Genomic DNA, 7,652 nt, shown 5'->3' on the forward strand with positions numbered 1-7,652 from the left:
CCAATGTGTCCACCTCCTTTCTGTAGTGGGGGCCCAAAACTGGACACAGGGCTCCAGATGTGGCTTCACCAGTGCAGAATAGAGGGGAATAATCACTGCCCTTGATCTGCTAGCAACGCTCCTACCAATGCAGCCCATTTTGCTGTTAGCTTTCTTGGCAACGAGGGCACACTGCTGGCTCCTCCTTATATTTCTCCAACCCCAAAGTGGAGATAGGTGTCCCTGGGAGAGAACGAAGACAAGACGCCAGGTTTCTTAAGTAATAATACTTTAATAAAATTAAGTTCTTAATGTAATTTAGCACATTTAATACATTAACCCCTTCCCTTCTTTGTTTTCTACAAGTTGTGCAACATCATTATTTTAATTATTTTTTTTTTTGTTTAACTTTATTTTAACTTTTTTTTCCTTCTCCCCTTTTACTATATGCCTCAAAACTCAGACGAGCCTAACTCTACTTCTCTATGTTCGGTTCTCTCTCAGGCTTTATTATTTTATTTTATTTTATTTTTATTCCTTTCTTTTGCTGGAGAGATGAAATACCTGGATGGAACACGTGATCTGCTTCCAATAGCATCAATCCCAACTCTAGGTTTCCTATGATGGGAAAAAAAAAATAAAGACCCCCCCCAAATTATAAAAAATCCCCAAAACCATATAACAAGGAATGGACTTTCAATAGAGTGCCCCCACAGTCAGTGAATCAAGGCAAATGCTAAGGTATTTTTGTGGGTGGTTGGCTGGTTTATCTATAGAGCTTTGTGGGTTTTTTTTGTAGACCGGGTGACTCAGGAAGTCTTGTAGCACCCAGGTACGTGGGAAAACAAAACCCCAATGTATGCAGCACTTTGAATGCTGATGAGAGAATGCAAAGGTCATTAAGGAAAACCCATGAAAGGCTCAAGGGGTCCTGGGGATGGGGCGGGGGGCCTGGGCCATGCACCAAGCCAAAGGTTCAGTTCACACTAGCTGAGCGTCGCCCTGGGGATGGGATGAATCTGGTCCCTATCTACTTGGCAGACATGCAGCAAACTGCAGTTGCTGATCTCTGCAAGTGACTCCAAATTCATTGGGCAAGAAGCTACTGGTTTCCAGGTGCACGGATGGACGAGGACTCCGGCGCATTGCCAACAGAGAGGTTCCTGATTCTCACCAATGTGATGCCAGATTTTTGGCAACGGGCTGGGTGAGGGTTAAACAGCCCTGTCATCGTCCAAAGGGGGTTAGGAGCCCGGCCTGGCAACCCTTGAGCCTTTTGTGGGTGTGCTCCATAACACTCTGAATCCAGCAGCAAATCCCCTATGAGGAGCAGGACTAGGAGCTGGATCCTGTTTCTGTTGAAAAGCAGGTCAGTCGTACAAATAATAATAGTATTCACAAAACAAAAAAAAAGTGCTGGTCATATTATAGGAGCCGTTGGCAGACACTGGGACCCCCCTCCAGCTCAGCTTGTGAGAGCCGCAGGGGGGACCCGGCTGAGCAAAGCTCCGGGAAGCTAAAAGGAGCCGACCGGTGTCGCTGCCACGTTTCCCTGCAAGTTTATTCCAAAAGAGTCCAGACGAGACAGAGAAACCACCTGTGCTCAGTTCCCTAGTATGGTGCCAGCCGGGCAACTCTGAACTGGACCCCGGGGGAACTCCGCAGTGAGTGGAACTGGAGTGACTTTGGATTGACCTTGCTGCTGAGATCAGCCGGGAGATTTTGGCTTGATCCAGGTGTGAATCCCCACCGGACCCATTTCAGGTGCCACCAGCCTCACCCAGCGGAGGTCAATACCAATCTCTCCCTGCCCCGACTTCAGAGGAGCGGCATCAATATAAGTGGTCCCAAGCGCCAACCAGGCCAAACTGAGAGCAGAATCAGCCCCTGGCACGCTACCGTGGAAATACAGCCCCTGCCTCGGCTCCTCAAACCGCTCTTGGAAGAATGAACCCACGGGGGAGCCGGCCCTCCTGGCACGGGACCCCATGGGCATGTGGCTGTGGCCTCAGCAGTGCCAGGAGAGGGGGTCTCCCCTGACCAGGATACAAATGAAGATAAAGTGCATCTGATCTCCAGTCCCGGGCATCACTGTCTCGCGTCAATCACTGACTGTTCAAGTATTCGCAACAAAACTGAGGTAAAATAAAACTGAAAGAGCCAACGGCCTTGCACGGCCCCCCTCCTTCCAGGGGGGACTGGCAAAAAAAATAATCACCCTTTGCGCTCCAAAAGCTGCCAGGAAATCCAAGTCTACGTGTAGCAGGCAGGGCCTGATGCTGCTGCCCCACACCTGGGTGCTGGGGGCTGCCTCCAGCATTGCACACCACGGTATGGACAAGCAGGATGCAGGCCTCTGCTGATTCAGTGCTGCTGGCAGAAGCCCACCCCAGAAGCAGCTGCATTTCAGGGGTGAAGGGGCAGCGGCTGAAAACCACTTCGGACCTTTGCAGGTACTACCGCAAGGCAGGTCCAAAATGGATTACAAGTTCGCTCCAAAAGCCCTGTGCGGGTTGGAAAGGACGTGGCGCTGGTTTGATGGTTCAAAAAGGGAGTGGTGGCCGGTGCTGCCCTGAAACATCAGGACATGGCTGGCTTGAAGCATGGCAAGCACCTTCATGCCAGCCCTCCCCCCCCGCCCATCAGGGCTCTGTTCCTATAGATTACGGGATCCCAAAGCACCCAGCCCTGATGCGGGGTGGGGGGTTGAAGCCTCTCTAACAGCCACCACAGATGTCAGCTGTGGCTCTATCACCCCAGTGGTGCCACGTCCCCCCAGCCTGGCTGGACCCTGCCCCATTCTTCCTGCCTGACAAGCACAGGATGAGCCCACAGCCGCGGGACCCAGCCACGCAGGACGTGTCGCCCCCTCTTTGCAAGGGCGGCTGCTCTTTGGAAGCAAATTGGATCAGATGGAGGGATGGGGGGACGGGTGCATGGGGAGACAAGCTCAGCTTCTAGATAAGCACCGCCCTGTAGTCCTGCATTTGGGTCTTCAAGAGAAACCATGACCCCCACGGGCGCTAGCAAGGACCTGGCTGCAGAATCAGGGCCTGATCCGGGGCTGAGTATCATGCACAACGATGTCCTTGCTCTGCCATCCCGGGGGGCACTGGCAGGAGGGGCTCAGAGGGCCCGATTCTGACTGGGCCTTCCACTCCAGCACCCCCAAAATGCCCTGCCAGGGCACAGAGACCCTCCACGGAGGTCAAAAAGCACGACCGCGCCTTTCCCTGCCAGCCTCTTCCTTGCAGATCTGTCTTATTTGCTGGCCTCCCGATCTACATCCCGTGCACCCGCCGGCCACGGGGCCCTTCCAAAACCGTTAGTGCTTTGAGAAGTTCAAAAAGAAACAACAACAACAAAAATATACAGAATAATCCTAAGAGCACGAGAAACACAACACCCCTGCGCTAGTCACCTTGAACCCTTTGTTCTCTGAAATCTCCACTTCTGCCATCCCAGCCCAAGCTTGGAGTTCAGAATAAGGCAAAAAAATCAGGGTCTAACGTTCTTTCGTGGTGTGTCTGGTGGAAAAGCCGATTCTTTTCTTACTAAAAAAGCAACATAAAAAACCCAAAACGTATCTCTTTAAAAAAATACATATTATTAGATCCCATTCTTTTATTTTATTTTATTTTCTCCCCCGCTATAAAAATAACTTCAGGACTTTGATTGACAAGAAGGAACCTGATGATGGTTAGGAGTTTTGTTAGGCTTTTTTTTTTTTTGTTTCAGAAAATAGTACCGCAAAAGAAAAAAAAAGAAAACTGGATGGAATTTGTGTGGGGAAGTTAAAACAACAACTGACCGTGTTTTACAAGGTTTTCTTTTACATTCTGCTCTGTCTGGGATCACTTAGATCTACTATAGATTAAACAATATGGATAGCATCTACTATTTGAGCTAGCTTCTTTTTATTTTTTCTTTTACTCTTTTTCTCTAGGATTATATGAAATACATTTGAAAAGTTTATTATTATTATTATTATTATTAATATTATTTTAAACTTTTTTAATACCCATTAACTCAACTTCTTTATTTTTTTTCCTTTTATTTGGTTAAAAAACAAACAAACAAACAAGATTTCTAGGGGGTTTTTCCCCTCCCCACCAATATTTCTGGGGAAGGCAATGGAATAAAAGTCGCCTCTGCCTTTAGGATGCTGTGATAAGCCCCGGGCTGGGTTTTTGGAGCGGATGTGAACAACCCTACTTAAGAGGGACAAGGGTGCCTGACAGTCCAGCAAAGCTGCTGAGCATGTGATTAAAGCTAAGCACATGCTGAAGTGCCTTCCTGACCGGTCTTTGCAATTGAAAAGAGCTATGGGGACGGATGTGCTCCTAGCTCGGGGATCTCCTATTTTTGCGAGAGGCAAGGATTTCTTAGGGCGACCTCTTTTATTGAACCAACTGCTCCATTAGCATAGAGTTAGACAAGCTTTTGAATGCAAGGCATTCTTCACCACGCTGAGCACGAGGTGTTGTATCCTGGCATCTGTAAAAGCAGAGGCTGGGCTGTATTCGGTACACTTTCTCCCCACCCTTCTGGCTTCGTTGCATTGTGTTATACCCAAGAAAGCTGCTTTTGGGACCCCCCCATCCTGCAAAAAGACTCCGGGCTGGGAGGGTTGTGGTGAGAGGGCTTGCGAGATTGGATCTGGTTCTGATCCAGAGCTCGCTGGTGTCCGTGGGGCTTTGGAGTAGGCTGGTTGTGGTCCTCAGCAGAGCAAAAGCAGAGAGGTTAGAGATTTGGAAAGGACCCGAAATTCTCCCTTTTCAGAAGAGGAGTTGGATCCTATAGGGTTTCCTATGTGATAATGGCTCAAACCCCCTCTGGCTTTGCTGGGACAGGTGCAAAGAGGAGCCAGAAGAGGTGAGAACAGCAGGGCAGGAAACAGCCTTGGATCTGCCTTGGGACAATCCCCAGCCTCCTCCCAGGCCCGCAGAAGACTCTGGGGCCCAAACGAAGCTCCAGCTGTCCAATGCCAAGAAGCCTTGAACAAAGCCCTACAAAAACCCACTGGACTTAAGAACATGCCTAAATGAATTTGGGCTTTACCTAAGGGCAGGAGTGGATCCTGTAGAGGAACATGCTTAAGATTAAGCACGTGCTTAAGTGCCTTCCAGTTTTCCTGGACTAGGGGAGAGGCAAATTTGCTCCGGACTTAGCAGAGATGCAGGGATCAAAGACTTGAGCACAGTTTTAACCACTTCTATGGCCCTACGGACCCACAGACTGGTTGCAGCACAGGGTCTTTAACTGACAGCAGGGGAGATTTGTGATTCTTAGTGGGTTTTTCTTTTCTTTTTTTTCCCCTTGTCTTCTGACTTTTAAATCTTTTGTCTTTCAATCCATACACTTTTGTGTGGTCATGCTGGATCTCTGGGAAGGGCTATTTGCACTGTAACTATCAACTTTTACATACACGCACGCACACACAGGAAAGAAAAAGAAACATATATTAAAAACACTTTTTAAGCAATACTCTGGATACAAATGTATTTTTTTAACCTACATATATTCTAAACTTCTAAACTTTTAAGGATCACTTTATCATAAAATAAAATATCCTTTTTTTTCTTATAATAAATTACCTAATAAAAAGTATTTTTATTAGCCCAGTTCCTTGCTACATTTACATGTAATAAATGCATTTATTAAAATAGAATATTAAATTATAAAGAAATGTTCTAATTTTTTTTAAATCTTAATTTTTTTCCTCCTCTCTCTCTCTCTGTCTCTTTCCTTCTTTTTCTTTTTTTTAAAAAAAAAATCTGCAACCTCGCCAAAGTAAAAATAACTCACATGCCAAATAAACAAGTTGGATATTTTTGATTTAAGAGGTTCTTTGTGTTAACAGTCGTAGCCTTTGCATGTAAGGAGAAGTATTTTATTTATTTTCTTTAAAAAAAAGAAAGAAAGAAAGAAAGAAAGAAAAGAGAAAAAAATAATAGATATCCCTCCAGCTGAAAAATACTTTTTTTTTTTTGCAAGTGGGAGCTAGGACAAGATATTCTTATAGTATCTCCTCATTTAAATATAAATCCAATTTTGGTTCTTTTTTTTCCTTTTCTCTTATGCATTATAATACATACTATTCTCTATATAATTTATGATGATGGGATGACATCACAGTAAGGTATTTCATATTCATCCCTTCCCCCTTGTTATATTTAGCATTTCCCGCCCCTCCCCGCCCCGCGCAGCCCACTCCCCCACCCAGACACCTCTAAAACAATGGCCAAAGACATAGCATATCGGTACGCGGGAAGTACGGATGCTATTAAGTAACCCCTGACGGGATCTCCTCTGGATGGCCTGTCCGGCCTCCCCTCCTCCTCTCTCCCCTCCCCACAGTGGAAGAGGTGATCTGACCCCCAAAGTGCCATATATAAAGCCAACAAGACTTCCCTGCTCCTAGACCGAATTCAAGATGGCTCAGATATGGACCGGTCTCAGTTCCTGGCATCTGCAGGCATCCAGGGTCTTTAGGGGTGCCTGCCACCCTGGCATCTGAGCCCTGTCACCGGTGAGCTCCATCACCTTGCAGGCTTGGCCTGGAGCCCATCGGAGAGGCTCCCCCCTGCTATCTGGCCAAGTGCAGAAGCACGTGCTTAAAGTTAAGCTGGTGCCCAAGTGCTGGACAGGATCGGGGGCCAGCATCGCGCCCCGCTTGGGGTTATATATGACCACAGCAAATTGCAACAGGATTCTCATGCCACTGGCCCCATCGTTCCCGGGAGCCCGGATGGTGCCTAAAGTCGGGCACCCCCAGCCCATGTATGCCAAGCCATGCACAGTCACTTCCCACGCCAAGAAGCTTCGTGCACATCCACAGGGCGACTCGTGCAAGGGAAGCAAAGCGTTGGTGAAAGGGCTTGCACGTTCTGGGCTTGGGGGACATGAGGGTGGGGCGGGGAGGGAACAGCAGCTTGCCAGGCTCTGTTTCAATACAACACTCCCCTCCATCCTGCTTTTAGGGGGAGTGACAGGAGGGGACCCCAAATGGTCCCCTCCCCTGCCAGTGGTCAGACGGGGGCAGAAGGACTGTCTAGACCAGAGACGATTGCACTGGGGTAACTAGTGCAAGGTGGGCACCCCTCCCTCCCTCCATGCACATGGATCCCTGTGCGAGTCGCACGAGGGAGCAGCGCACATCCGTACGAGAGGGAACCAGGACGGACCGGTGACGCCGCAGAGGAGAAAAGGGTCTGGGGGAGGGCAGAGTGGGGTGGGTCTTTCTTTAGTTCGCCTTATTGCTGGTGATTTGGACCAACAAGCCATTTTGAGTTGCCTATTAAGGAAGATACAAGTCAGAGCAAATAGTTAAGGTCGTGGGCATTTTTTGTGGTTTTTTTGATTTTTTTTTAAGCTTTTTGTAGATATTTACATACGTGGAGAAAGAAATAAGAGTGCGGCAAGTCAGGGGGGCTGCTAGAAGGCAGGGACAGAGATCTCCTCACAAAGTCTGGACCCCCCCTCCCCTCTATTGGACAGCAAGGTGGGGGTCCAGTGGGAAACTGCCTCCCCCTGTCTCCATGAGTGCAGCCCCCCCTCAACCCAGAGGTAGCTCTTGGTGACTTTACCGTGTCTGCTTTTCTTTCTTCCAAAGTTGCTACGTCAAAATACAAAGGGGGGTAGGAGGGGGCAGGGAGGGAGCAGTAATAAAA

This window comes from Gavialis gangeticus, unplaced genomic scaffold (genome assembly GCF_001723915.1).
Source record: "Gavialis gangeticus isolate Ggan-Ray unplaced genomic scaffold, GavGan_comp1, whole genome shotgun sequence".
Lineage (NCBI taxonomy): Eukaryota > Metazoa > Chordata > Crocodylia > Gavialidae > Gavialis > Gavialis gangeticus.